Consider the following 21,863-nt stretch of genomic DNA (forward strand, 5'->3'; position numbering starts at 1 on the left):
TATCCATGTCGTTGCGGTGGAGGAAAAGGAGTGGGGTTCTCTAGTTAACTGTTCACAATCCTCCAATATACTCTTGCCTCTTGAGTTGTAATTACCTGTAGTGAATAATGGACGTAGGGAAGCAAAATAAATGTGATCACCAACCATATTCTTTTGTATGTTATGGGAAAGCCGTTATTTTTTGAAGCAACTGAAGAACATTCTCAGTACCTTCCATGTCAGAAAATTATAAAAGGAAGACGAAAACATAATTATAATGCGCCACTACGACACCATACATAAAGCTGTGTATGATGACATTGTTGGCGAAGATCGCAAGAGAAAAATTGACGAGTTAAAACTAGCTCTATACCCTGAAGTAGGTCATAGGCCAAAATGTATCGTCACGTGTTGAGTGGTTTTAAACATTTAAAATATATATTTTAGTTTTATTTATAAAATGCTACAAAATTAAAGGCGCAATAATTCATTTTATTTAGTAATTCTGTATTACAATTTTAAAATATTGTAATATTTATTAATTTCTGTGCAATATGTTTCTGCAGTTCATAAAAATTATTTCAATCAGATATGCAATAGTTAGAAGCAGGGAACACTAAGCAATACTACTACTAATAACCAAACAACAACTACTATGACAACTACCACCACCACCACCACTACCACTACCGGTACCAATACTACCACTACCACTATCGGTACCACTACCACCACTACCGGTACCACTACCAATACCAACACTACCATTACCGGTACCACTACCACTACCATTATCGCTACCGCTACCACTACCACTACCACCACTACCACTACCAATACCACTACCACTATAGGTACCACTACCACTACCACTACCGGTACCTCTACCACTACTGGTACCACTACCACTACCAATTCCACTACCACTACTACCACTACCACTATCGGTACCACTACCACTACCGGTACCACTACCACTATCACCACTACCACTACCGTACCGTACCACTACTACCACTACTACCACTACTACTACTACTACTACTACTACTACTACTACTAATAATAATAATAATAATAATAATAATAATAGTAATAATAACTGGGTCGCAGTATTAAAAATAAAATAGGCCTACATTGAACAAATACTTTTTTCCATCTGGAGTGATAATAAAGTTAAAGAACTTAAATTCAAAATTACATAGATAGAAAATTTTATTTCTTTTCTTTTCTTTCAATTAATAGGAATCTGACCAATATATTCTCGAAATAAATACAAATAAAAATCAATTAATTCAAACTTCATATGAAAAAGCTCTTTCTTGTGTGTATGTATGTACATTTCCAGTCACCTGTAAGCTCCCAACCCCTCTTTTACCTCTTATCCCCTCTCCCTGCTTTTCCGTACAACAATCTGTTCGTCTCGCGAGTACAAATCGTGTACAGCCATGCCATACATGCTTGCAGTGGAAAATTCTTATCCTTGTAAATGTAATACACCAACCAATTCCGTTACTTAATGTATTATTAAACATAAATGTATAACATCTTGATAGATAAACGAAGACATACTAGTACAGTAGACATTCGATCCTTCAGAGGGGCAGACTGTGATCTTGATCATTATTTGGTAATAGGAGAATTAAGAGAAAGACTATCAGTAGCCAAGCGAGTAGAGCAACGAGTTAATTTTGAGAGATTCAATATTACGAATTTAAAAACGAGGTAACTAAGCAACATTATCAGGTCGAAATGTGAAATAGGTTTGCCACTTTGGACGAAGTTGAGGAGTTAGATATTAATAGCGTGTGGGGAATTATCAAAATTGCAGCTGAGCTGTAATGTGCTGTAATACCTTAAGTTCCATTGCCTCCGACACATCACTGACCCAGAAGATCACGCGGCAAGAAAGTGATAGCTTCTCATTGCAGGTCGGTCTCGGTAGCGTAGTTGGTATAGCGCTGGCCTTCTATGCTCGAGGTTGCGGGTTCGATCCCGGTCCACTTCGATGGCATTTAAGTGTGTTTAAATGCGGCAGGCTCATGTCAGTAGATTTACTGGCATGTAAAAGAACTCCTGCGGAACAAAATTCCGGCACACCGGCGACGCTGATACAGGCCTAACCTTGTCAGTTGCGAGCATCGTTAAATAAACCATTTTTTTTTCTCATTGCAGACTCGCGGTCACTATTTTAAATGGGTGAACATTCACAGAAACAATTCTGGATAACTTCAACTAACGGTAAGATTTCACTGCACCGTTGGTTACTAGACGAGAAGTAATCATATTATAAACAACGTATTCATCTTAATATCTGTGTGAATTTTGGAAACCAGTTTTTGTGTTACATAAAAATAATCACAGAATACAGGTTTGAAAAGCCACTGTAGTGTGTGACATCCACATACCTCTACTTCTATAAAATTAGCTAAATGGTTTACACGCAGAAGGACTTTCGCACGCTTCCTCCGAACATGACACACACGTTTAATCTCATTACAAGTGGACACAGTGACTGTATTAATTAGTATTTGTTCAGCAATGTTGCCATGGTGACGGAGGCTAACTCTTCGATTTGGACCCAATATAAATTGCTTCTGTCTGCTTCTTGGATTTGTTTGATTGAACTATCTAGAGGACCTAAGAATTTAAATAGACGTCAGAGAATAGAGTTCCATTTACATATAGGGAATCGGATGACTTTCCGAAGGAAATGAGGAAGATGATTAAATACGCTCTCTGAAATGAGAACTCGATCCTAGGCAAACTGCAAGGTAAGTGATAGCTTGACGTCACGAGATTGTCAGACTGTTTTAAGTCTCCAATGCGAAAGAACGGACAGTGCAATATGAATTGTATGTTGATATCGCATTTCAAGTCATTGGCATCTTCCGATTCCTATACGAGAACTGTTGTCACTTCTTGTAGTCATTGCTTCTAGTGCTGTACTTCTCCCTTCCACGGTTTCCTTGATTTCTTGTCTCATGTCAACCCAATGAAGCTCGTAGCACTTTAGTAATGTTTTATTCTGCATTATTTTACATTTGAACAGTTCATTAAATTTGTATTTAAACACGTATTATGTTATTTTATTCCATTTACTGTTACATCCCATATCCCAACCCATATGCATCCCATATTCACAGTCACTTAAGTCATGGAACGCTTTTGTGAAGCAACCATACTTCTGTTTCTAAGTTGTTTATTCTTCAAAAGAGAGCAGTGAGAATTATTTGTGGTGTCTCTTCTAGAACTCATTGCAAACCACTTTTTGTACAACTAGGAATACTTACGTTGCCGTCAATGTTTATTCTCGATTGCCTTCTGTATTTAAGCGTAATGTGCATAATCTTCCTACCTATTAATCTATTCATAATTATTCTACCCGTTCCAGACTTGACATATATTTCACAAAGTACAAATATAGTACTACAAGCAATAGTTTTATTTCCATATCTTATAAACTTTATAATTCTTTACCATTGCATATAAGAAACACGTCATATTTACTTTCAGAAAGATGGTGAGAAGGACTTTGATGGCAAATCCAATCTACAGTGTCAATGATTTTAGCAATATTACGTTTTAGATACTATTTGTTTTAACCTCATGTAATTTGACAAATCTGTACAATTTAACCTGATATTATACTATTTCTTTTAAAACTTTTAACCTGTTTTTGTGATTATCTGGTGATTGTATATTTATTTTTTTTATTCTTACATTTATTCACATTGTAGTAGCCATGTATTATATATATATATATATATGACGTTGTTTATGGCTGTAAGTCGCTGAATGACATTAAATTCATCTGTCTGTCTGTCTGTCTGTCTGCCTGCCTGCCTGCCTGCCTGCCTGCCTGCCTGCCTGCCTACCTACCTACCTACCTACCTATCTATCTATCTATCTATCTATCTATCTATCTATCTATCTATCTATCTATCTATCTATCTATCTATCTATCTATCTATCTATCTATCTATCTATCTATCTATCTATCTACCCATCCATCCATCCATCCATCCATCTTACTAGTACAACACAACATGAATAAACACAGCGCACACCCCTCGTGTTCCTATAAATAACTGTTTTGTACTAAAATACAATATATAGCAAAAATTCAATAAAATTGCAGAATGTTATACATTATTACAAAACAACAAATATTAAGATAAAAACCAGATAAATCAAAAACAGAATATGTTTGATTGAATATATTGATAATACGAAAAAGGAAACATGAATATTAAACAATTTACTTAATTTTATTGTTAAAATTATTAAAATTGCAATTATCTAAGTCTCGATTTAGTAGCTATTAATATGGAGTGCGGTCGCATCAGTCTTGTTCGAAGAACGCGGCAAGATCTGAACCGCCCTGCATGTTACCGGTCGTTGCCACAGCTTAGTTGAGTCTGAGAGGTTAGTGATAGAAGACGTGCAGTGTGTGCTTCTGTTAAATACGTTTGAAGTGTGTGTGTGTTGTGCATTAAATTTGTTGTTTAGACAATTGAAATCGTCGGCTGAAGACTACTCTACAACAGCGAATATTGTACAAATTAGTAGCAGAAGGACTAGCTAGATATAGAATAGACTTTGTGGGAGTACAGGAGGTTAGGTTAGATGGGAATGGCATAACACAAATAGGAGATTACTTGTTGTATTATGGGGAAGGAAACGATAATCACCAATATTTGGGGCTAAGAGGGATGAAGTTAGAGGAGAATGGAGAAAGTTACAGAACTGCACGCATTGTATTCTTCACCTGACATAATTAGGAACATTAAATCCAGACATTTGAGATGGGCAGGGCATGTAGCACGTATGGGCGAATCCAGAAATGCATATAGAGTGTTAGTTGGGAGACCGGAGGGAAAAAGGCCTTTAGGGAGGCCGAGACGTAGATGGGAGGATAATATTAAAATGGATTTGAGGGAGGTGGGATATGATGATAGAGACTGGATTGGTCTTGCTCAGGATAGGGACCGATGGCGGGCTTATGCGAGGGCGGCAATGAACCTCCGGGTTCCTTAAAAGCCAGTAAGTAGTAGTAGTAGTAGTACGAAACATACTTGAAAATAGATTCATGCGGACGAGTGTGTAGGCAATTCTAGAGAAATTCCCCGATATTCGACCTCCAAATAGAGGTAGAGTTCGATTATTTTTTGTGGGGAATCCTAAAAATAGAATCTAGAAAAATAACCCACGCGCCATCAATGGACTGAAAGACAATATAATAACAGAAATTAGAAGGATAACAAAAGAACTTTTGCGTGTGAATTAAAATTTCACCAAAAGATGTTTGGAATGTCTGAATGTTAATGGACACCACTTTCAGCGTCTCCTGTGACACAGGTTAGTGAAATAAAATGATGATTGTGTGCATGCCATTAATTAATGGAAGTTATATGAGTGCAATACGGGTCTGAAACGTCGCGCGTTATCTCTGCTCCCGCCCGTAACTGGCTGTGATTTAGTCCAGCGGTTGTGTAACATTTATGACATGTCGAATGTCTTCTTGTAAACTAAACATGCTATTTTACTTTATATTTTGACGGTTTTAACGATAATATTCTAGTAATGTATATTTCAGTATTTGTTTAATTTGAAGAACATTAAATTCGTAATTAATCAAATTGGTTGAAAAATCGATTGATTTCTTTAAGTAAATTTTAATATTCCATTATAGAAACAAATCGGAACAGAAACTGTAAATGTTGTTCGCTCTCATCCGATTATACTATACTGGACAGCTAGAACCAAACCTACACTAATCTCAGAATAACAAACTTATAATTGTTCTACGAAATTGTTACAGAAATAATAACAGTAATAGCAATGATATAATAAAGATGATGATGATGATGATGATAATAATAATAATAATAATAATAATAATAATAATAATAATTCCTAAGTACTTCCCTTGACTAGAGAAATGTATGGGCTATTGCATCTCAAATCGACCGAAATATAGAGAAAATTGACCTTGCAATTTTTAAATACAATTAAACTTTTTCTGTCCGTTGACAACTGTGATATAATGTTTTGTGCAAAATTTGAGGCGTCAGAACTTCATAGTGTTTAAATTAAAATTTTAATTTATCGTGTTTTCATAAAATTAGCAACTTTAAACTGTTGTGGCTCCGAAACCCTTTCACCCAGTGATCAAAATCACGGTTTATTTTGATGCTGAAAAGTTAAAGTTGATATTGACATGTAAACAGTTTTTCTTACTTTTTATGGAAATGGAGAAATTTAGATTTTTCTTAATTGAGACACCTTTGCCCACGAAAAAAATATTTTTAAAATATATGGTTAGATTCCGCATTGAAAGTACAAATAAACACGTACTTTTTACTGGTGCAACGTTAATAAAAAGTATTGAAAAATCAAATAAAGAAAATAAATAGTACGCGCGTGAGCTAACCAGCTGGCTGTGAGGCGGGAGCTAGCCGAGGCAAGCAAGGCCAGGAGACAAACACGTGATGTTTCGTCTAGTAGCGCATAGCTGGGCTAGCTTTATCACAGGTTTTCATAAACACAGGAGTAAAATGACGCCCAAAGCTCGCTTATCTTCATTTTCGGCCAGTGCGTGCGGTGTTGCGCCTTTCAAGTCTAGGCGTGTGATATAATCTATTTAATATCCCCGAAACTTACTGCCGTGACACTAAGCAAACAATGCCGAATCCCTCTTAATAATGCAAGGTTTTTTCTCAATATTTTTTTACATTTTTACAAATGAACAAAAAGCCTAAAAGTGAGTAAAATCAGATTATCTGTCTCTCTGTATACAATAAGAATAAGGATTACTTCTTATCATAACCTACCAAATATCAGCTTCAAAATAAGCTTTCGTTCAATGTTCTGCAGTAAATGGTTCCAGAGTTCTGAGCGCTGAAAGAGGCTTGTTTTTCTAAAATACGCTACATTTGTCGCTCAACAATACGAAAACAGTTTGACTTTCAATAGTATATTTTTGAAAATGACTCTCCTCAGCACCTTGTATAAATAGGGAAAAATTAGAGTATGAAAAAATGCGAGGTTTTTTACTGATCGATTTCATATGGAATAGCACGTATGCAACAGGCAAGCAACAGCAAAAAATATGGACTAACGGAGAGCAATGAGACAGACACCATAAAACTGATCGATCGCAGATAGAGAATGCAGGAGGCCAGAGACAACGCGGAACGCAACGGATTAGAATATCCGAACTAGATAGCTAACTAAAAGAGAAATCAGGAATGATATCCGTCAGTACCGGTCGGAACAAACGAGACAAATACTGGAATCTTCAAAATCAGCAAGGCAAGCGAGGAATAACAGTGAAAAGGGTAAGCAGTGCATGCTGGGAACCAAGAGTCGAACAGGGAAAGGTAACATCGCGAAGAGGCATAGTCAACTGAGCTACAGAGTTCTCTACGCAAGCTCGACCACTAGGAAGCAGGAACACGATCCTACAACCAACAATAAATTCGTTTAGATGTGGCGTTCGCTGTTTTCCCACAAACGTAAATAACCGTAGTTCGACAGGTAGTACGATTTTACTGATTGCTAGAGATGGTAGATTTACCGAACTGTTTCACGAAAATTTAAGACCCTACATATGGCGGGGGCCTTTAGATAAATTCTATTTTTTTTTACAAAAAATACGAAAGTGTATCATAAAATGTAATTTCGTTTTTATTTCGCAGAACCACATAAATTTTGCAGTTTCTATTCAACTTCACTTTTTATGGCGAATTAGAAAACTATACTAATATACTATACTTAACATGTTTTAAACATAAAATTATTTACCAATGTAATCATCGTCTTACGATGTTTGGTGACGTATATACGTCCGTTGATGTCAAGTAGCAGGTTCGATTCCCGCTGGAGGTTGTGTAATTTTTCTTTCATAGCATGGCATGATTGTGACTATAATAGTATTTAAATTCATAAAATTATTTATTTTGACGGTATTTCGGCACGTTTTCCATATATCGTTATTCGAAAATCTACTGATCGCTAAAATGTGGATGTTTTCATGTCGTTGCTATTCACGGAGTAGACGGGGACGGAAAAACCAGTATCAGACATTAGCGTGAACTACAAATTCACTACAAAAGTAAAGTTCAATACTAGTACATTATGCAACGAGCCTATAATGATAGTAATTAAGACGCGAGTATGTTTGTTTATGAAACGAGCGCAAGCGATTTTCATAATTTTCATACGAGCGTCTTAATTACCATTATAGGCAAGTTTCATAGGACTTTTTTATGCTCGACCATATTTCTAACTTGAAATTATTCAGAAGTATTCATTTTATTCGCATCTGACTGAAGAGCGGGTGACCTTGTGCATAGTTCGTAAATTGTGAGATGTGCGCAGACGCGAAAGTATTGATTTTTCCGAGGAACAATAATGTCATTGACGTTGATATAATCTAGAGAATAACATGAACTAATTTTGATATAACCTGGAAATTGATTTAGAATTGAAAAACGAGATGACAAATTGAATTTATTTGACTATTATTTACAATTAACGCTAATTATTACAGTAACAGAACATAACCTTCTGCGACAGTATTGGATTTCCAGCCTCAGTGACGTTTCCTTAGTTGTCTTTCGATTGAATATCCGAGAATAATCGAAAACCTGAACTTTAATGAATAGGTGTACTTTAATGACATGCATTAAAGGACTGCTACCAGGTGTATAATTACTACATTTCGGCATGGTCGAGCATAAAAAATCAAGTACAGTTTCTAACGCGGATTATCTCACAGCGTTAGAAAAGTTAGAGCTTTGTCTCTAGCAATATGCATTTGCCCTTCACGGGACACAATAGGCTAGCTTTATTTCACTTAAATATAGGATATTGTCATTAACTGAACAATCAGTGTCATGGATTATTATGTCCTCATACATAAATGTTTATATTCAAAGCCTATTTCTATTCTTATATTTGTTTACCATTTCTTGTAATTGCCACCGGGTGAAAACAGATTCGTAGTTACTAAATATTTATTCATTCTCAATTTTCTCAGAAATATATCTAGACGTCACTTCGTGTATGTTTACATAAGAATAAGTAAAACACAACATGACATTGTGTGCATTACACAAATGACGAGTTCCGTACATTTGTACGACAAAGTTCCATGCGACCGACAACATTGCATGCAATGATTTTTTTTTTTTTTTTTTCGTGAAATTGCTTTAATTTAGAATATAGAGATCTGAAAGATGAGGAAAAGCAGAGTATGGAATTAGCACAGAGTTCTATTCATGTTCACAATGCGAACTCTATTATATGGAACAGATCTGTATGGTAGAAATGTCATACACAGATCTATACAAACGTTCCCTTACGAGCTTGTTTAAACGCGCTGACGTGTGTTCAGGGACTTACCTCTGATTAGCTGTTTACACCGTCCCCGTCTCGGTACCTGAAAGACAGAGAGAGAAGTACATGAAGTAATGTAGGCTGTTGACGTACAGGCTAAACCCTAACGAGGCTAATTCAGAGCTAGCCCAAATCTGAAGTCACAGGTTCATGAAATTCTGAGAATCATACTGTATTTGGTTCGCAACGGAAATTTGCGGTTCGTTTCCTATCATAGAAAGTATGTGAGTTTTGTCTGCGCTTCATGTCTGATGAGGATCAGGAAAAGATGTGGACGAGATGCTCATAGGTCAGAATTCAAGAAAATACAAAGTCATGCGTTGAAGCGGCGAAGTAGCGTAACGTGATCAGATGGGACACTGACAAACTGCAGGAAGCTCCCTTCCCGGTGCCGTAACAGTGGCCCATGACTGACCGAGTATGCAGGGTGAAAGTAATGCAACTGTGCTGATTTTACAGCTTATTCTTTGTATAGGCCTAGACTAGAAAAAAATTTCACTGGCATATTAGTCAAGAATGAATATTTTCTCAGAAAAAAAATCCACTAAATATTAACACTGTTTTACTCGGTAAGTATCATCCGTATTAATGATTTAATTAATTAATTATATTATTTTATTTTATTTATTTATTTAATCTGGTAGAGATAAGGCCATCAGGCTTTCTCTTCCCCTCTACCAGAGGATTAAAACTACAATATTAAGAATACAATTACAATTATAATTACAATTAATATTAAATTTGCAAATACAATAAAAATCAAAGTACTAAAAGATTACCTGATTAATAAAAGCTAGACAGTTTATTGTAAAAGTTAAGAAGAGAGAAGCATTTCTTTTATTGATTAAGTAAAAATTAAACCTTCTCTACGCAGTAACAGTCTTACTAATAAACCGTGTATAGTTTTTATACGAGACTTATGCAGAGTTGAGACAGAAAACGTTACTAATAAACCGTGAATAAGCTATGGACGTATAAACAGGCTGTAACTATACAATGGGAATTGCTTTGCAGTAGTTATATACACGAAACCCCTTGTTTAAGCGTTGTATATAGGGAAAAAATGGCCGCCCCTCTAACAGCTGTTCGTATCGACTGTCATTTTATGATGATGTTTACCTTGTAACCACAGAAGAACACACCAAAGAGCACAGAATTATTAGAATAATATTGCTGTAGCTTGTACTCTTTGACCAAAATGTAGTGTGGTAATCGATTAGAGCCAGTTGTACTATCGATATTTAACAGCCACACTAGAGCGCTCTACCGGATGCAGTAGAGAACTTCAGATATTCTATCACCTTTCGTAACGAAGCAATGACGAAACTATGACGTAGCTGTGTAACAGTTACACTGTTATACACGACATATGTAGTGATTATTAGTAAGGAATTTACACACGACTTATAAACGAGCTACTCATTGTATAAGTATAAGACAGTTAAACGTCTGTATACAGAGTTTTTATTAGTAAGATCGATAAAGAAAATACTTAATAAGCATGCTTCTGAACGCTACTAAATTCCGACAGTCTCTGATGTCACTGGGTAGGGTATTCCACAAGCGCGAGAAAGAGATTCTGTATGATGATGAATACGATGATGCCTTATGTGTTGGTGTGGCTAGTATGCGGCTATTTTGCGTGCGTGTGAAGAGATTATGATATGATGACAGGTAACTGAAACGGGAGGCAAGGTAGGTAGGTGTAGAAGTGTGAAGGACTTGGAAAAGGAGAACAAGAGAATGAAAATTTCTACGTTCGTTAACCCGTAGCCAGTTTAGAGTTTGGAAGGATGGGGTAATGTGGTCAGCGCGACGGACATCGCAGACGAAGCGAACACAAGAATTATGAACACGTTGTAATCTTTGCGTCTGGTTGACATTGAGGTCGGTCAGTAGAAAATCACAATAATCGAAGTGGGGCATTACTAGTGTTTCCACTAGTATTTTCTTGAGTGATAGCGGGAGGAATTTTCGAATGCTGTTTAACGAATATAGTATGGAAAGAACTTTTTTGGTAATATGGGTTACTTGGTTATTCCAGTTTAAATGCGTATCAAAGTAAACTCCAAGGTTTTTAACACAGGAAGCAAAAGGGATTATTGTGTCGTTTAACTTGACTGGAAGAGCAAGAGTAATTTAAGCGAGGATTAGACATGCCTACATGAAGATTTAATTATTTTCAAAGATTAAACCAAGATTAGAATTGAAACTTCCTTGACTAAAACAAATTGCAGCTTAAACGATGACTGTCTTAATTTAAACGCAGTGGGCCTAAATAAAGTATCTTAATCTTTGATATTGTAGGGAATAACTTTTGTTTGCAATCTATATCACGGAATATTTATTTGATTATTTCAACACAACTTCTAGAAAGTAAACTGTAATTGCAAATATCAATAGCAGAGTCATAAGAAATCAATTCTTCCGCACAATTCCGCATGCCTTATTTGTCCAACTTCCAAAGTTAAGTGATGAATATTCAAAAGGTTTTTTAAATACAGCAACGACTCTGATAATCGATTCTTTTTGTTCCCCCTCGGTTTTCAAGAGTGGAGAGAAAATATTTGGAAAGTGCCGCAGTTTTTTATGATTGCTAACTTATGTCGATGTTTCGGTTGACAACTTACCCGGTAAAAATATAGTGGAGAACTGCGGCTGCTATAATTAACTGCGATGGCAAAGGAAGACGTCTGGCTATATTTTAATCGCCATTTCATTAGGGATTTGCTTTGTGCCCCGTCACTTCGTCGCGCTGCGAATCACGAACTGCTCAAACGACGGCGCTCTGTTGTGTAACTTCGTTACATATTCGATTCGTCCACTGAATATATACCAGCGCTCAGCCCCTTGTGTGCCAGGCACATGTTTGCAAACCGGCGCGGCGCCGACGACATGGCGTATATTCTCCTATACGTTTGTACGTTACCAATGATAATAATGAGACTTAAAATATTAATTAGCTGATTTGTCGACTTCAAGAATGGGTCACTAAACGAAGAATGGGTTTCTTGCTGAACACATTGCTTAAAATTCAAGTTTCACTTATACAGGATTATCCCAAAGGTTTTTATGAAATGCTAGGCGGTGGAAGGTAAGGATCTTTGGAACAGAAAATATAGATATATTTTTTTAATACAGCATCATTTCAAAAATACAAGGTTTTGAAATGTAATTTGAAACACAGTGATACTATGATGTAATTTATGTTCTGTATGTGATTACCGTTATTTAATTAGATGAAGGAGATGGTTTTATTGCCGGTAATACTAATGGTAGCCGACAATATTGGAACTTGTATCCTCCCACACCGCATACGGGACTGATGTAATATTTCTGTTGCATTATTTCACGATCGATTGTAAGTAGCTTAGTTACAGTGTTCAGTAACGTACACATTCATCAATAATTACTTAAGTTTATATATTAGAGAGAGAGAGTGTCCACACCTGTGGAGTAACGGTCAGCACGTCTGGCCGCGAAACCAGGTGGCCCGGGTTCGAATCCCTGTCGGGGCAAGTTACCTGCTTGAGGTTTTTTCCGGGGTTTATCCTCAACCCAATACGAGCAAATGCTGGGTAACTATCGGTGCTGGACCCCGGACTCATTTCACCGGCATTATCACCTTCATATCATTCAGGCGCTAAAATAACCTAGATGTTGATACAGCGTCGTAAAATAACCCAATAAAAATAGAGAGAGAGAGAAATAACTAGTCCGGCCTTAATTAAGGATGACCACGAGGATAAGAAAATTAAAATAGCAAACAAATATAATCAATTAAATATGAATATTGTTATAAAATAAAATGTAATAATTAAGCACAATTGATTATCAATTATAAAATAAAATCTTAGAAGATGACTATAAAATTATACTTATAAATAAAAGATTTTATTTAAAATTAGCATATCCTTAATTAAGGCCTTCTGAGCGGTAGAAATGAAACTGTATAATCTGCAGGGAATATTTAAGAATTTGCGAGATGATTTTTTGAATTTCTGTATTTCTTAAAATAATATTTTTTTGCCATTTTAATTGTCGTTTCTTTATTTACGTAAAGAATGCTGCACAATGGGGTCAGCACAAAAATTATCATTGTGCACAATCCACATTGGTTTGGAGTGATACTTTAAAGAATGTATTCAAGACTGATTTAGAAACATGTTAAACGAATTATCCTTGCACAAAATAGGTTATCCGTGCACCAGGTGATCGCATTGGCTACAGTAGCGATTAAGAAACATGTTAAAGGAATTATTATCCTTGCACCAAAATTTATGTTCCCTGAACCAAAATAATCGCATTGTAATTAGTTAATAACTTCATAGTTTCATGTGGCATTTTCTGAAATTGTTATGGCTGAGATAACTTCTGTTGTTTTTATTTATAACAGTAGGCGTGAATGACTACTGTATATTAGAACTCGTGCTCAGAGGTGTGCATGTCGGGATTTGGAGTAACTCAAAAGCCACCAGTCGTGCTAAAGATGTTCCTTTCTTATTTGTTCAGTATCCAGTGTTGTGTACTATTAAGCATATTGTATTGTGTATTATTTTTATTGTGGGCAATTAAGTTACCACTGCCACAGGGTGTTTGCTCACTTGCAGTGTAAATACACACACACCTACACACCTTCCGCAGTGATCACATCCTGTCTCTAAAGTGGTTGGTGTTACAATTTTGATGTCGTTCTGAATTACTTATTGTTTCTCCCGTGCTTGATGTGGGAGATATTAAAGTTCCAGCGAAGTAATACAATTAACAAAACTGTGAACCACAGATTTTCACAGTGATGGATGAAATCATGGGTGGATAAATTTATAGCTTGAATTATTATACACACAAAACGTATCGCAGTTGAGGAAACTCTTTGTGACAGGGTCCGCTGATTATAGTGCTATGTAGGCACAGATGTTGTTAATCACAATGTCCTGACTTCAGACACTACTTCCTCGTTGATGATTTACTTTCTGTACTTTACGGAATTGAAATCCGAAGAATGATGGCACACAATATTCATTGGCGCATATTGATTGCAGCAGAGAGTGAACTTTGCCATCTTATTATTCCCTTGCATTTATTTTCCAAGGTAGGAACTTAATATTTAAAAGTTCTTCAAAGGAAGGAGCGGCGTTTATTCCCTTATTTGAATTACAAATGTTGAAATGTTCCCAATCTCTTTGAAGTTGCTGTAATCTTCATTGCTTCAGCGTTCGTATGGCAAGCTTTAGAAGGACATTCGTTGGGAATCATAAATGTACGATGTAAATGAAAGTGAAGGTAGCGACTGCTAAGGTGTAATTTTGACTAAAAAATCGATTTCCAATATCGATGTTTTGTTCAGTTCCGGATTGCACTTAGGTGAGAGTCTCCCAAATCGGACCAATTCAAATATTTTTTGTTAAAAAGCAGAAACACGTAACATTTTCACTTTATTATCAAATCACACCTTGATCTTTTAAAAATGTTGAACTACAACACGTTATAACTAACAGTTCAGGCAATACCGAACAAAACTAATGATCAGCTGTATCAAATCCTGTATAGAGAGAAGAAAGCAGTGTATTAGCGGCGATGTTTCCATACTGCTGAAACTTCCAACTCAATTTTCTAATCAACCATGCATTTAATCACAAAACGTAATATAAGTTTTCTATTTAAGTGTACCCTACCGTCCCTTTAAATCTGCAGGATTACTTCACTTCCACCCTGTATAGCAGGGCTGGGCGTCGGGAGCGGAACCAGACTCTAAACGGGGACGCTTAATATTCATCCGTTACTGAATCAACGCTGCGCGGTGTTCGGCGGGGAAGAAAGGGGATGAAGAGAAATCATATGGCTCCCCGTGAGAGAGTAGAATCCGCTATTACTGCCCAGCCCTGCTGTATAGGCTGTATCTTACTTACTTACAAATGGCTTTTAAGGAACACGAAGGTTCATTGCCGCCCTCACATAAGCCCGCCATTGGTCCCTATCCTGAGCAAGATTAATCAAGTCTCTATCATCACACCCCACCTCCCTCAACTCCATTTTAATATTATCTTCCCATCTACGTCTCGGCCTCCCCAAAGGTCTTTTTCCCTCCGGTCTCCCAACTAACACTCTATATGCATTTCTGGATTCCCCCATACGTGCTACATGCCCTGCCCATCTCAAACGTCTGGATTTAATGTTTCTAATTATGTTAGGTGAAGAATACAATGCGTGCAGTTCTGTGTTGTGTAACTTTCTCCATTCTCCTGTAACTTCATCCCGCTTAGCCCCAAATATTTTCCTAAGAACCTTATTCTCAAACACCTTTAACCTATGTTCCTCTCTCAGAGTGAGAGTCCAAGTTTCACAACCATACAGAAGAACAGGTAATATAACTGTTTTATAAATTCTAACTTTAAGATTTTTTGACAGCAAACTGGATGATAAGAGCTTCTCAACCGAATAATAACAGGCATTTCCCATATTTATTCTGCGTTTAATTTCCTCCCGAGTGTCATTTATATTTGTTACTGTTGCTCCAAGATATTTGAATTTTTCCACCTCTTCAAAGGATAAATCTCCAATTTTTATATTTCCATTTCGTACAATATTCTGATCACGAGACATAATCATATACTTTGTCTTTTCGGGATTTACTTCCAAACCGATCGCTTTACTTGCTTCAAGTAAAATTTCCGTGTTTCCCCTAATCGTTTGTGGATTTTCTCCTAACATATTCACGTCATCTGCATAGACAAGAAGCTGATGTAACCCGTTCAATTCCAAACCCTGCCTGTTATCCTGAACTTTCCTAATGGCATATTCAAGCGCGAAGTTAAAAAGTAAAGGTGATAGTGCATCTCCCTGCTTTAGCCCGCAGTGAATTGGAAAAGCATCAGATAGAAACTGACCTATACGGACTCTGCTGTATGTTTCACTGAGACACATTTTAATTAATCGAACTAGTTTCTTGGGAATACCAAATTCAATAAGAATATCATATAATACTTCCCTCTTAACCGAGTCATATGCCTTTTTGAAATCTATGTATAACTGATGTACTGTACCCTTATACTCCCATTTTTTATCCATTATCTGTCGAATACAATAAATCTGATCAATAGTCGGTCTATTACGCCGAAAACCGCACTGATGATCCCAAATAATTTCATCTAGGTACGGAGCTAATCTTCTCAAAAGAATATTGGACAAAATTTTGTACGACGTCAACAAAAGTGATATTCCTCGAAAGTTACCACAGTTGGTTTTGTCCCCCTTTTTAAAAATAGGTACAATTATGGACTCCTTCCGTTGTTCTGGCACAATTTCCTTTTCCCAAATAGCAAGTACAAGTTTATAAATTTCGCTATATAATGCACTTCCACCCTCTTGTATTAATTCTGCTGGAATGGATAAATATATAATAGGATGCGAAACTACGGTCAGCTCCATCTGGCGGCGGGGGGCTGAAATAAGATGATCAGCGCCCAACGTCGTAGGTGATGAATATTAGAACTACGTGTTGGGTATATTACCCAGAGTTCTCTATTTATCCGTTCGAGATATTGCTCGAGGAGACAAGATGGCAGACAGAAACTTGTTAATAAGTGTACATAAAGTGATACTACGTGTGTGTATAAACAGTGATGTTTATGGACGTTGTGAAAATAGTGTTGTTGAATGTATTGTAAAGTAATAGTAATATAATAAATTCAACTATGTAAGTAGTTTTTGTAGACTTTTTCATTGCACTGTACAATAAATACCCAAAGAATACAATCCCAATTATCTAATCTTTTGGTTTATTTTTTGTCTCTGTCTGGTTATATTTTAATTGGGTAGTGTAAAATAGATCGTCTCTTTTATCTTCCTGTTGGCTCCGGTAACAATTTTGAGTAGAAGATGCTGTGAGGAATAAAAATGTAAATGTTTTACTTTAAATTGAGTTAGTTTTGAATATCGATGAGGGTGGGAGGGAATACTTTCTGCACAGTTTAACATTTTCGTCACCAGGTGCGCTGCTAAATGCATGGAGCAATTAGTTACTCTTTTCGCTGCTTAGTACGCTGCTAGATTAATAACGCCCCTCCTCCCAACAGGTGGCAGGAAGATCAATTTCTACAACAGCGCCTCTAGTATGTGTTACGGGAAACTCAGTAAGTTTCGCATCTTATTATTTATTCATCCATGGCTGTATTGTATGTAGATTCGCCTTGTGTGTAGGAATGAACTCGTCATATTTATTGTTCAGTTTGTCGGGTTTTATGTATTTCCATAGCATCAGAAGTCTAATTTCCGTATCACAAAATCCTTGCATTTTTTTTTTCTGTTATTGCAGATCGAGTAATGTAGAAACTATGGGCAGTGTTAACTTCCTCACCGGTCCTGCGGTGAATAACTACGGTTGCCGTATAAAGCCCAGAGGGCTCAGGAAAGAACGTGACGTCCATTTTTTCATTCCTTGAAGTATTGCGCCCATTATGTCAAGGAGAATTATGGATTTCCCCTATGAGCCTTATATAACGCATATTTTCCTTCAACAGGTGTTTTATAAACCATTTTACAAGTACGTAAAGGTTCGCTGTTCGTGCTGAAATTAATTGAGTTATTGTGTCGAATGCGACGAAATAAAAAAAAAAATCAGTTGTCAGTTTCAGGCAGCGTTTAACACTATTGACGTTTGGAACAAACACTAACGGGACTGTGTGGGCTCGTGTTTGGAACAAAAAGCCACGTGTAAATATGTTTCACGCCCTCCGCGCTTCGTTCACAAGTTGCGCGCAGGTCTAACAAAGCAGCTTTCATTGTGGAATTTAATGAGACTCCCGAAATTCTCTTAGCCTATTTTCTCATTATAATGAAAAATGAATTAAAATTTAATTAAAATTAGTGTTTTAATTACTACTTTTAATTGTTTGGAAGGGAAAATTCTACGAAACGTGAATTTATAATAATTATGGCGTAGCGTAGCAGACAGACCAAGTAAAGCATTTGCTGCTTCTGTTACAAGTTGCATGTAATTAAAAATAGCGACTGGAGAAATTACAACCAAGATTTATAATATCCGAGTGGAGAAACAACGCGTTCAAACCCTGGAAATTTCCTACATCTATCTTGTTCATATTTACTAGAAATCCCTACCTGTAAGTATGAATGATGAATCAGTTTAAGAATTTAAGTAATCCAAGTGTCCACACTATTTCATTCCTTTGGGAACTATAATGCCAGTTCCTTTTATAAGACTGAGTATGAAAATCATGTTGAAAAGGAAAGCGCACAGAAATTGAAAATGTACAGAGGAATTAATATCTTCAATACCTGTCATAACATTTAAATAAATAATTTATTGAAAACGCATATAGAAATTTGCATCTTGGATATAAGAATGGGCACCTGAAAGAGAAATGCTGCGTAGATTTGTCATGATAAAAACACTGTAAAGAATTTGTATTTTAATTTAGATTTGCATGTAACATTTATTAACAACATTCAGAATTTTGGTATCATTAAAAGAGATAGACTTATCTTTCTTGACATATTACAAAGAAAAAATTTTCAAAATGTATTATTACAGAATATAATGTAAGTTTACATGGACGAGAAAATAAAAGACAAGACAAACATCCGTTCAAGAAATATCAATAGATAGTTACGTTGGATAAGGTTGTGTTATATGATTTCAAAATTCTACGTTATTGTTATTCAATTATGTTTTGTATTTACAGATATAATTTTTTTAAATGTATTTCGTATAATTAAGAGCTTTCTTTATGATTGATGTAGACTTCTCATGTGTTTGTGCTCATAGTTGTAACTGTCGTAAAATTAAGTTTACATTTCTCTTATTCATAACATCGACAGAAAAAAAATGTTAAAAATGTATTTATGTTATATTATCTCAAGCAAATAGAAAACTTTAACCCTAATATATTCATGTAAAATAGGTTTTTTTTATGTGGGGAAAAAAATGAACCAGACTTATAAAACGAGAATCGTATAGCAAACACAACGAAAATAAATATCTTTCTGCCTGAAGAGGGTCAGATTTTAATAGTAAACTTAGGCAAGAAAGGAATTTGTCTCTACAGATATGTAGGCCTACCGGAAGATTTTGAACGGGGCATATTGCTGGAAATGTTAAATAACGACCGACACTGGGCACCCACAAAAAAGATGGACGGACAGAACTTTTGAGCTTAAAAAGGCTTTTGATATTGCGTCATATAGGCCTATTACTCTGATGAACAAATTTAAATTTATGGTTATAATAATCATCATCTATCTTGTATTAGGCCTTGAGGCCTGCTCTGCTGGGCTCTTGGTCATCAAGGTCTCTCTGTCCACAAGGACTGCAGTGCAATAGCCTCTGAGGCAGGCATCCGTGATGCATGTTCATATCAGTTGTTTAATTCCTCCCTGATGTCGACGCCTTTTGTATTCTCGCAGACTATATCCTGCCAAAGTCTCAGCAGTCTTATCTCTGTTGTCTCGATGTTAAGGTCCTTGTTTCTGAGCGGTATAATAAAGCTGGAATTTGCCAATCTATCTATACTAATAATAAATCTGTAGCCGAAAATTTTCTGGTAATTTTTGATTTTCCAAAAATAATTGGTCCTAACATATATAATTAACCACCCTGAAACCGAAAATCGCTTTTTTGAAATTTTTGTTTGTATGTATGTCTGTCTGTCTGTCTGTCTGTCCGTATGTTACCTTTTCACGCGATAATGGCTGAACGGATTTCGATGAAAACTGGAATATAAATTAAGTTCGTTGTAACTTAGATTTTAGGCTATATGATATTCAAAATAAATTATTTGAAAGGGGGGTTATAAGGGGGCCTGAATTAAATAAATCGAAATATCTCGCTTATTATTGATTTTTCTGAAAAATTTTACATAACAAACGTTTCTTTAAAAATAATTTCCGATAAGTTTTATTCCTTGAAAAAGTTTGATAGGACTGATATTTAATGAGATAAATTAGTTTTAAAATTAAAATAACTGCCAAGTAAGGCCGTGTAATGAATTAAAAAACAAATGACTTCGTCTGTAAGGGGCCTTGGACAGCAACAATCGAAAGCTATGAAAGATAGCCTACAGATAATGTTTCTGTGTTTGTATGAAGTAATATAAGAAGCTAAATTAAACGATTTGTATAATTAATTATTAATTCACCATTGGAAAGTGTAGTTTCTCTAGATGGACATAATGCTATAATGTTATTACAGTAACTTCTGAGTGAATCGAGGACAGGTAAGATTAAAATAGCTTCTTATGCACAGAAAACTTGATAGGCTATTCTGTACATTCGTTTCGTGTATTTCCTAAAATAATTTTTATGACCAAATGAGTGGTCTCTGGATCAAAATGATCGCATTTTAATTATGCAAATACAATTTAAATTAAGTAACATAATAAACGATTTATCCTTCTATCAAACACGAATGTTCCCTGGATCAAATGTCCTATTTTAACTATGTAATTACTTTATATTTATTTGTAAAGGATGCAGCGGAGCGCACGGGTACGGCTAGTACTTTATAAAATTTCAAACTTGTCTCTAGGCGGACTTTTTTTTAAATAATGTCGACTTCATTGTACCTAAAAGTTAAAATTTGGCTAAGTTGATGTCTACATCTCTGTAAGAGAGACAGCAACCGAGGCAATTGAAAGCATTTGCTTATGCCGCAGTATCTGGGCAGTTGGGTTCCTTACAGGACACTATGTCCTCAAGAAGAACTTGTATACGACGGGACACAATATCAACTCAGCCGTACTCGTTGTTCACAGGGATTTGGAGTTTTTCAACTACAGTTTAGCGGTTTTTTTTAAGCTTGTGCAGCGGTAAATGGAATTCTGAGTTGGCAACACTGTCCGCAGGCTTCATCACGAACAGTGCTCAGTGTGTTGCCACTTCCGGATGTGTAGTGTGTACACAATGCCCTCAACTTCCTGCATAAAAGAGCATTAGAACCGTACGACTTCATTTCTGCTAACAAGCAACTGCAATCTGGTGTCTAACCGCTAAGGAAGCGCGAGATGTAACAAGGAACAAGTTCGCAGCTGTGTTCGCTGATATTACATTTCACGAATTGTAAACAGAATTTCTCGTTTGATTTTTGCACTATAACAGCAGAACATGGAGCGCAAGGCGTGGGAAAGAACACACGCGCGTCCCTCCGAGGACTGCGAGCAACTAGTCGAAGGCTGTGTCTGTTTTCCTTAACCAAGTTTGCGCATTTGTTTACCCCGTTAAACCCCCAACGGGCCAAGATGTTTCTCTGGAAGACGAAAGAGTAGGAATTTAATTTCATCTTCTGTGAGAATCCCTCCAGCTACAAAAGTGGAGTCCTTGTGTGCTGCAGTCACTGGAAAGGGTTCGTTAGGATCAGCTCTTACCCTGTATATAGCTGAACCATGACTCAATTGTTACTGCTATCATTGGGTAAAAAAACTAAAAAGGAAGTGAAGTGTAACATGGAATGTTACCGGCGTGATTCA

At 36.3% G+C, this 21,863-nt stretch overlaps 1 protein-coding gene across 1 annotated transcript in view; it reads right to left on the bottom strand.

Annotated features, from left to right (window-relative positions):
- The window catches only part of sNPF-R (short neuropeptide F receptor), a 477,220-nt gene that overhangs the window by 130,030 nt on the left and 325,327 nt on the right, over window positions 1-21,863 (bottom strand). The window contains exon 2 of the mRNA XM_069822797.1: window positions 9,391-9,427. The gene's annotated coding sequence lies outside the window, so the exon portion shown is untranslated. The remainder of the gene's footprint in view (window positions 1-9,390; window positions 9,428-21,863) is intronic.

This window comes from Periplaneta americana, chromosome 4 (assembly GCF_040183065.1).
Source record: "Periplaneta americana isolate PAMFEO1 chromosome 4, P.americana_PAMFEO1_priV1, whole genome shotgun sequence".
NCBI classification, from domain to species: Eukaryota; Metazoa; Arthropoda; class Insecta; order Blattodea; family Blattidae; genus Periplaneta; species Periplaneta americana.